The following is an 11,124-nucleotide window of genomic DNA, read 5'->3' as shown; positions in this document are numbered from 1 at the left end:
ATGGGGGATCCCATACAAATGAACCACAAATTTGCTCATAACTCGAGAACTAATCAAGCAAATGGAACCAAATTTGGCATGTGGGGATTCTGGGAGCCGTGAATTTATTTTATGATGGTTTGAGATCCCACACCCATTTGGTAGGAGGCAAGCATGGAAAAATTCAATCACTCACATTATTTTTGCTGAATATATTGCTTGCTTCGAAGTATTGCCCAAGGAACAATTTTTGCTTATTAAACGTTTAACCGACAGCTTTTATTCAGCATGTGCTTTATAGCTGCTTTTCAAGTATGTCTAAACACCACTGTTCAATGCTTATCCAGTGGGTTTTGGAGAATTTAAACAGCACAGTGCTGGTTATGGGCGTGGAAGATGCGTTTGTATAACTGTTACGCAACGCATAGTAAAACGTTTATTCAGTACGTATAGGTATGTTTATTAAACTACTGCTGATGGCACTGAAACTACGTTTATTCCACAGCAGTTCAACATTTAAACAAGCAAAAAGAAAAATATATGTAGGAAGTATTTATATTATTTTGTGGGTTTCGTTATTTTCATGCCCATTTTTGTATTCATATTATTATTATGATTTATATGAGAGACTTAGTAGGAAATCATTGATTGTCTCAAAATTCATCTAGCCCGCCATTTTACTTTTTCACTCATCCAGATTCGAACTTATATCCTGTGGGTCGGAAGCCGTCGACGAACGCATCTGAGATAATCTGACATATGACAGGCGCCGAGTTTTTAGCCGATGTAGATTTACAAGTTTAAGTTTGTCAAGCGAGAAACAAACCTCGGCTAAAAGATATTTAAGCGCTGAAGAGTAGCTTCTTAAATCATGTTAGGCACCTGCTGTACAAATTACGCTAGAAACCTTTATTCAGCACATATAAAACAGTTATAAACTATTTGTACTAGCTGCGAACAATGTTTGCGGCTGTTCATTTGTGATTAGTTAGCAGCAGGAGTGGTTCGTGCTAGTGCCGCAGAGGAGGATTACTTTTGTCATTCCGTCATCACCGATAGTCCGGAGCTTATTGCTGCTGTAACCCGCTCGCTGCCTGTGCACATCTAATTGTCATCGGGTCGGATTCAAGGTTTTTCATCCAAAAACACAGCAGCGGATGGCAAGAGAAGGAGTGGGGTTTTCGCGCAGCGGCAGCGGAAGCTGGCCATGCGATTGTGGCACTACCAGCAGTGGTGGCATCGCCACTGGATTCATCTCGTTTAGCGAATCCATTGCGAGTTCGGTAGTATAAGTTTACTGTTGTATTAATCCACTTGCGAAGAAAATATTTCTGGGATATAATTTTTTTCTATTGATCTTTCAAAAAAATAAAGTGGGAATAATATATATAAGAAGTATAAAATGTAAAGTTCAAAGTGTCATTCAAGTTATTGGTGTTATTGGCTGCCATCAAGCACTTTTTATTTCACACCTGTTCTTAGTGATGCTGCTACTGATACGTTTGTGTTTGTACTACAATTATTAGACTCTTATTAAAGACTTCCTTTTAGCAACGTTTGCGCAACATTCATTCCACTCTTATTCTACTCTTTCACCACACTTGCTCTCAACAATGCGGCTGATACGTTTGCGCAACGCTCATTCCACACTTATTCCACTTTTATTTCACACTTGCTGTCAGCAATGCTGCTGACGAGCTGCTGATGCGTTTGCACAACGTTTATTAGACATGCATTTCCATGGTTGCCTTTAAGCAACCGGTATTCCACACCCGCTCTTAGCATTGCTGCTGATACGTTTCCGCAACATTAATTCTACTCTTATTCCATACCTATTCCACAGTTGTTTTAGTGATAACTTTCAGAGCGATAAATAAACAGAGTGTAAATTGTCGAAAATCTGAGTACTTTTTGTAGGTGTTTGATGGTGCTGTGTAAATCTACTACCCAGCGATTTGTATAGTGAACGATTTGGATTCGCAGGTCTAGTATACAATGATCCCGCAATGGAATCGTTGGTCCCAAGACCAAGTGTTTCTTCCCCACGGTTCTTTTGTTTGGCATTGTAAAGTATATTTTTGACTGAGCTATCGACGAAACGTACGAAATTGAGACATGTATCGTTTCCAGTTCTCCTGCTATACGAAATGTATGCGGTAGGATTTCGGAAAGTTTCTTTGTGCGAATATAGTTTTTAAGGGCGAGAAGTGCTTTGTTTTAAAATTGAAAAAAGCTGAGTAATTTATTTGTTTCCTGACATGTGTAATAAAGAGGATCTAATAATAATTTCGAAGTGTTGTTTATGTTATTGGTTGCCCTCAGGCGGCTCTTATTCCACCTCTCTTAGCGGTGCTGCTGATACGTTTGCACAGCGCTTATTCGACATGCATTCTCTTCGATGCCTTTAAGCGACCAGTATTCCACACTTGCTTTTAGCGGTGCTGTTGATACAATTGTACAACGTTCAATCAACTCTTGTTCCACACAAACATAACAACTGTAGATGTTGGTTAGAAGCTAGAAAAAATCTAGGATATGACGTTTACACAGCACGTACTTCAGCAAATTCGTTTATTCAACACTGGATGCTACTAGACAACTCTTATTCCACATCTAGTCTCTTAGGTGCTGCCGTTTTGTTCCTTGGGTGCTTTCAATCATTCTCGCTCGCATGCAAGCTCTCGAACAGAACCCTACAAAGTGAATTCACCGATGAATCGCCGACCAACAGCAGAAAGAATGCGAATGATTCAAGCAAGATCGGAACTGTTGTATCGAGGTTCATTTAGAATCGTTTGAATCAAAAGATTGTGTTGGATAGAATCATCTGCGAACCATGATTGCGAATCCGAATGATTGCGTTCAACGATCTTCTTACTGAACGAAATAAAAGAATGTTTGCTGTTGGGTTGGTAAAGCGCAAACCGCGCAATGCGTAGCTATGCAAGGAATATTCAATGTAGTTTTTAAACTAAGGCACTGACTGAAACTTATATTTTAGCAGATTTTGTAATGGTATAGGCGTTTTTGATAAGCTATCGCCCGCTTAGAGGCGCTGCATAAAAAAAGTGATAAAAAGTAAAATCGCTGTCAAACTCCATGCATTTTTGAAAAAACTGAAATAAAATGTAGTTTTTGATTACGGTAAATGATTTTGAAATGGACCTAGTCGAATTCTGATCTTGAATGGACCTATTTTTAAATAAGAATTTTAGGATATAATTATCAAGTCTTTGTACTGTATTTAGCTTTTATGTTTATCTTTAATCATTTCTGAACGTAAATATACTAAAATTAAATTAAAATTATAGCCAAAACTACTTTATTGCCGCGTATTTAAAAGTAGCTGTTTTTCAGCGTTTTGGCAGTCACCTTAGAGTATTTTCAAACTGTTACTACCCGGAACCCTTCTGGTTTGAAATAAAACAATACTCTTAAAATCATGCTAAAATATGTGTAATTTCAATTTAGGTATTTAAAAGTTCAGTAAAACCAGTAAAATCTTCAAATTCTTGAAAAATGTTAAACCCCTTTTTTGATCTTGAATGGACCTAGTATTGATTTTAGAATGGACCTAGTTTTGCGCTCCGAGACATCACTGCCGGTAGCTATCATTGCCTACCACCAACGAACACGCCGTTGTATATTCCATAAAACTGCTTGTTGTCACTATAGTATCTCCGTTTATAATTAATCTATAAGCACGGGATATTGAAAGTAGGCTTGATTTATAGCCTAAATAAAAACTTAATTATATTGATAAAACTAACTATCACTCATCCTTTTTCGTAGTTGCTTCATAGTGTTTGTATATTGTAGCCTCTAGTTTTGAAAAGTCTTCCTAATTAGTTAGCTAACATATGTCATTTTATGCCCAAAATAATATAAACTTAATTTATACAAAATCGGTATTGTACAAAAATTTTAACCATCATTGATTAAAAGATAATATGGATCAAAAGATAAGAGGGATACTAACTGCCTTCTGTTAAGGGGGCATAGTACCTTTTCAATTTTTTAAAACCTAAATTTTTTGATTGATTATTTCGAAAGATTAACATTTTGACCATATGTGTTTGAAGTCGTTTGCATGAATTCCAAATATTGACAAAGTTACAGCTATTTGTACCACGCATGTCTGGAGCGATTAAACAACGAGTAAAAACTTCAACGTCGTTTTTCTCGAAACCAGATTTTGAAAGTCGGTACCATAAATATCTCAAGAACGGCTCAAGCAATTCTTATGATTCTTTTTTTGTTTGAAAGCCAACAAAATTATCTAGTGTTTGACCCATCTTTTTCTTGATATTGTAATTTTTGTATTTTTTAGAAATGTTTAAAGTCAATTTTTTCGCTTAAAAACCATACTTTTATGTATTAATTGTCGCCATTTTGTTATGTGTTCGGATTCTAAAAAAGGATGGATCAAACACGAGATAATTAAATGTTCTTTCATGTCGTTTTGGAATTTTTCAATTCGGATAAGCCCCCAGCGCCAATCCATGGTACCGCAATTCATGGTTTTTTTGAACGACTATCTTCAAGGAGCCGTAGGGGCAAGGGCCAAATCTGTTCTTGCTTTTAATATATACGTTATTATTTTCCATGCAAAAAGGTACGAAAAGAAGACAAAAACGAGAGAATTTTTTTGGACGATTTTCGGAAACTACGAATTCGAATTTCCATTTCTGTTTCGTGCTAGAAGTGTTAAGTACACTCATTTTTCGAGTTTTTCATGCTGTAGAGCATACGGACAATTGATTTTATACTCATAGCCTACAAATTTTTTTTAGCCCCCCGATTTTTCAAGCCAATTTCCAAAGGGGGGGGTGACAAAAACTTAAAAAATATTTGGCAAAGACCTTATATTCCGCCGATAAGTAAGCAGGTTGACTTCACATCACCTTTTGATCGATTGACAGATCGATTAAAAATCAGTTTAGTAAAATATTCAAAATCATGCAACCCGACTAACGTTGTACTACGTCATCAGTGGTCGCATCTTATACACAACCCCTCTGATTTTTTTCTTGGGGGATGTAAGGTTTTCTTTAAGCACCTCTCCCCTCTGATTTGTGACAAAATTAATACCTCCTTGTCCACCGAAATTGAGTGACCCTGAGATCTAAAATATTCAACTGTACCAGATAGAAAATAGGAAGGTTCACCTATTTTCTATCTGGTACAGTTCTTCATCGACTATCATTTAAAATTAAAACCTTGTATCTAACCTTACCTTTAAACCTAGTAGAATTACCAAGTCTAATTTTTTCAAGCACCATTTACAGTATGATTTCGAATTTGACAACAAATGCGTGTCGCCTATGTTGCCAAAATCGAAGCCGTGGCAAAATCTAGACCATTTTTTAACTGAAAAAACTAGAAGGTATACAGCCCTAAGGGTTGTACGAAAGGGTGACGTAGGACTATATCAGATCATTAGATCAAGGACTAATGTAAACTGCATTTCTGGCATATGTATGTTTATACGAAAATGTGTGTGCCATTGTTTAATTGAATTTTTAAAAGAGTAGAGTGAAATATTCAAATTCAATTCTTTATTGAATACGTGGACGGGGGTTCATAAGTACAAGGCCTGCAACCAATGAGACATATAGATTTCTTTTAAAAATCACTTGTGTGCATCATAAAGGTTGAAATGGTAATGAATAACCAGCCCACAGATTATTGTATTGAAATGATTATGCGTAGTTTGACATGTTTCAATAATCTTACTTTTACTCGTTTGTGGCCTTTAAAAGGGCCATTGGTTACAAATAACATTAAAGCCAAAGCACGTTCATCGCATTTCGAATGCCCTTCTCTTTTGACATGAATGGCAACAGGCAGGTAAGTTAGCGGAGTCGATTCACTGTTTTTTGCTCCAAGAAGATTTTACTAGTTTACTTTCATTACCGCTTGTTACATAGCAGAAAATATGGCTTATACGCAAAAATTTCTGTTTTATTTGTATGAGTCCTTATCCTAAAACCATCATAAAATAAATTCATGCCTTCAATAACCCCCACATGCCAAATTTGGTTCCTTTTGCTTGTTTAGTTTTCGAGTTATAAGAAAATTTGTAAATTATTTATATGAGCCCCCCTCTTAAAGAGGGGAGGGGTCTCGATTCACCATAGAAAGAAATCCTGCCTTCTGAAACCTCCTCATGCCAAATTTGGTTCCATTTGCTTGATTAGTTCTCGAGTTTTGAAGAAATTTATCTTTCATTTTTATGGGAGCCCCCCCTCTTACGCCCTCCTTAAAATTGGTCTCTAACTCCCCCATAAAATTGCTGGTCATTTTATCTATCCAACGACATGTAAATTGTTCATTTTCGTTCAGTAGTTTAGTAGTTATTAGCATTTGAAATCTTTCATTCAAACGTTACACTTCTATTTCCATTTTTACAAAGTGCTACCCAGTCCCAGTATAGTAAACAAAGACGTAGTCCTACGTCAAAATTGCATATAAATGTGTCAAAAATTGAATAATTACCACTAATTAACGAATTTTTCACGATTGCAACGGTTTTATATTCAAAATGTTCGACAGGGGCTGTCGCAAACCTCTAGATACTTTGCAGTAAGACGTAGTCCTACGTCAGTAAAAGTCTGACCTTTCGAAATATGTAGTTACTAAATAAAAACTCGAACCCCACTGTACTTAATAAACTACGTTTAATACAAGTTATATTCCATATTTTTAATGAATGGTTTAAATTTTTGAAACTAATAGGCGACATAATTTTTTTATGACGTAGAAATCGTTTCAACCATATCTGAACAACAGGTAATAATAAATTTCCAATATACAAATGTCACACACAGATACATACATAACGCATATCAAGTCACTGAAACATTGTTCAATTGTTGGGCTGACATAAAAACAAGACCCTCGGCGACTGTGACTGATTTCAAATTTTTCAACCGACTTTCATACCTTTCTAACAGAGTATAAGAAAGGTAAAAGCTGTTCAACCTTGTGTCCTATTAATAAATAGCAGTAGTATAGTTGTACTATTAAAAAAAAGTTCTTTGTTATTATTTTGTTCATTGACATGGAAGAAACTATGACAATCCAAATTTAGGTCCATTTCAAAATCAAAAATATGTTCAATTCAAGATCATGTTGGGTCCATTCAAGATCAAAAATAGGCTTTGGCTAAAAACGATATATTTAATAAAAGTTTCATCAATTATACATTTTTAAAGTACTGATAAAGTAAAAAAAAGGTGGTACTTTCCAACAAATAGTAACATCACCACATATTATTTATAAATGACGAGTAAACTGAGCAGGAGTGCGAGTGGTGGTGTTAAAAAGCGCTAAATAGGTCCATTCAAGATCAATTACCCTAACCTTTTCAATTGTCAGGATTTTAGATAGCGAAATATTGGAAGAAATTTGTTTATCTACGTTAAGGTAAGTGAAAATATTCGAATTAATTAACTTTATGGTAGAAAAATGTTAATGTTTGATTTTGTACCGCATGAAACAAAAGTACATAGAGTCAGCTGTAAAGTTTACATATCCTGGATAGAGAATCACCAATTATTTTCAGTCTTCAGCGTTTTCCAATGTGTTTTCAAATGCTAACGGATTTATTTTCTTGATTAGCATCATCTGCGCCAAGAACCAAACATATAACCTATCAGTTCGTAACCATAAATACACTTGGAAGCTCTAATAATCTCCCGAAGCAGAAACAATATATATCAAATGAAAGGTAATGCTTTTTCTTACCTTTATTATCCATTTTCATCATTCCCACTGTTGGTAATTCAATCAAATATTATATTTGAGGGGGTGAGAAGGAAAGGGGTGTAAGTGACAAAATTGAAAAAATCGAGTTAATGGTGGCAAACGATACTTTGAGCATGGTTTTATGCATGCTAGAAAATTCACGTCAAAATTTTACCGTTTGATGACGTTTTAGAAACATGAAAAAAATCAGCAAGATAAAAGTTGGTTTTCGCTTGGAAGGAAAGGGGTGTAAGTGCATTATATGAGCAATGCCAGCTCAACTAACAGATGGTTTGTCTCGAATATTTTTTATTGGGATGAAATTTAGCTGATATGTTGGACGCTACGCGAGGATTCATTTTCCATGAAATATAATTATTTTCGTCTGGAGTAACTTTTCAAAAAGGCGTATTTATAAATAATTTTTTTTAAATGTATCTTGAAAACTACTTTATTTGTTAAAAATGACGTCAACGGAAAAGTTGAAGGAAATTAAGTGTATTTTCGAAAAAAGAATACGCTGAAAGAAAAAACTTTGCAAAATCAAAATAAAAAGCATAAAACATGAATTATCTCAAAACATGTCCCCTCTGATTCGTCTTATCTTTATTAATGATAAGTTAAAACATGTTCTAAAATCTGGCGAAGAGCTACTAATGGGCACTCTATCGGATTTTTTGTTTTATTCTGACAATTTTTCAAAAATTTCCAAATTTTACTCAGTTTTGTAAAATTAAAAACAAATCAAATTCTTCGCATAACAAATTGAACAAATTAGAGTGCTCTAAGCAGGCTACCACTATAGCCGAGAATAATTGAACAAATTACGTCATATAAACTTATTTCTTCGGTTCAGCCGTTCTGAATTAGTCCATTACAAATATTTAATGAAAATTTTGATCTTAAGATGTCAGGCGATGGGGGGGGGGATGGTAGCGAGAAACAATGAGATTTTTTAAATCAGGCAAATCGGGGATTGCATACAATTAGAATTCTAGGAAAATCGATGTCTAACGATGCTTCCATTTCCGAAAAAAAAACGATTACTAAGGTCATGAGCTATGAGTAGCGCAAGAGACAACCCACACAAGTAAATTACATGTACAGTAAATTAAAGTAAATTACAGTGAGATACTTCTGTACTATTTTCCCTACTATCAGCAAGAGGGGCTCTGTAGCCGCAAGGTTACCGAGTCACCTTTGACAAGCGAGTGGTCGTGGGTTCGAATCTTAGTAGAATCAAAGCCATTCGATGTCAAATAACTTTAGCATGGGTTTATTCTCAGACCCCTGATTTACCCTTCCTTCATGCTGAATTTCTATATATTTACCCACTGAAGCCTCTTGACTTGACAGTGCAAAAGTCCCTCCTATAGTTATAGGTCAGAGGAACGAGGGAGTCCTCGCCAGGGACGGCTATAATATGGGATAGTGCTGGCAGCAAAGAATAAGTGAGTAAAGTAGATCAAGCTTTGAAGGAAGGGTAAACCCCAATACACACAAGCACGCATAAAATTTAATAAGCATATTGCTTTCTCAATAGCGGTTATAGCAAAAAGAAATGCAGTGCAGGTCATACAGCAAGCACCCGGGCGATATTACAATAGATCAACTCTATACTGGTCGCAGTAATGAGTCTACACATGGAAAAAAGGCTGCTGTTACTAAAACCGTTTTTCCGAAGAAAGTAACATTTTTAGTTACTCATATCATATCATACTAGCCTCGCCGATGACAAAATTCTGAACTATTTTTCATACCATCTTGAAGGTGACAATCACTTGTATAAACTTCTCGAAGACCACTACTTTCTAGGTAATCAGTAGCGTAAGTTACAGCGTATACTGTAATATTACATATACGGTAGCGCCACGTAGTGAGGCAATTCTGCACTATTTTCTATACCATCTGCAAAGCTGCTATTGCTCAAACAACTTTGCCTTAGAAAGTAATACCTTAGGTTACATGAATTATAAGCTATAGCAAATAAAACGAGTTCGCATATACATTAGCGCTGCACGTTGAGAATATTCTGAACTATTTTCAGTGTCATTTCCGAGATGACAGTCATTTGAACAACCTTCCCGAAGACTGCAACTTTCTAAATAGTCAGTAGCGTAAGATACAGCCTATACAAGAATATTACCTCTGCACTAGCGCCACGTAGCGAGAAAATCCTGAACTACTGCTGCCTGCCCGCTAGTCAACCTTTCAATGAAGACGATTGTAATATGATTCCAAGATTTGCACTTGCACCCTTTTCACTCCAAGTAGTAATTCCCTATAATCGCTTGGAATGAAAGGGGTGCAAGTGCATAACTGAGAAGGAAAGGGGTGTAAGTGCAAATAACATTTTCAAAACTATTTTATAAATCCCGAAAATCAAAGTGGTTTTCCAAGATTTCAATAGAATTTAATAAAGTAAAGCTAACACAACCATAGTGCGTCATTAGTTTTCTATTATATAATCTGACGAATTTTCTAGACAATGTTAACTTTGAACCTGATTTTCTCGAAATTTACTTTTTGTCACTTACACCCCTTTCCTTCTGACCCACTCATTTAAAGTCGAGTTCCATATCGACATTTTCGTGTGCCTAATGGCGGCTACTTAAAGCCCTATAAAGATATCGACCTTTTCACGTGCGTCATAGCGGCTAGTGGGTGCAACTTTCGGAGAACGTTAGCATGCCTTTGGCAACTTTATTCACGTCAGGTTGATATTTCCAACCTTGATTGTTGCTGTAGAACTTTCAAGCGTACGTGAGCGGAGTTCCTAAAAGCAAATAAACATTGTCGAAAAGTGTACCTACCAGCCGCCATTACGCGCGCGAAAAGGTGGATACATTTATATGGCTTTACGGCTTGTGGGTACAACTTTCGGAAAAAATAATATGCTTTTGGCAACTCTGCTCACGTCAAGTTGACATTTCCCCTTGCAAAACTGTCAAGCGTACGTTAGCAAAGTTGCCAAAAGCATTGAAATATTTTCCAAAAGTTGCGCCCACTATCCGCCATTAAGCACGCGAAAAGGTGGATAGGTGCCAGCAAGCATTTTGGGAATTGCACTTTTTTTGTAGTTCCAATAATCACAACCAGGTAGCGAACGGTTGCTCTTAGAGCATCCGTAACGGTGCGCTGCTAAACCCAGTTTAGCAGCTCTCTGTCATCACTCTGTACCGTACCGGTCACTGCTAAACGCGCTGCTAAAATAGTAACCGGGCTTTCGGGAAGCAGCGCGTGCACAAATTTAGCAACCGATAACAGCGCTGGAGAAGGCTGCTATCTCACCCAAAGAACTATCAAATGCGGATTATTACTGAAAATTGTGGATCAAATGAGAATTATTGAAAATTGCGGTTCGGGGTGTATTGTTGTTGTTGTGAATGCAAGTAC

This window comes from Sabethes cyaneus, chromosome 1 (genome assembly GCF_943734655.1).
Source record: "Sabethes cyaneus chromosome 1, idSabCyanKW18_F2, whole genome shotgun sequence".
NCBI lineage: Eukaryota > Metazoa > Arthropoda > Insecta > Diptera > Culicidae > Sabethes > Sabethes cyaneus.
Note: the sequence above shows the minus strand (reverse complement) of the source record.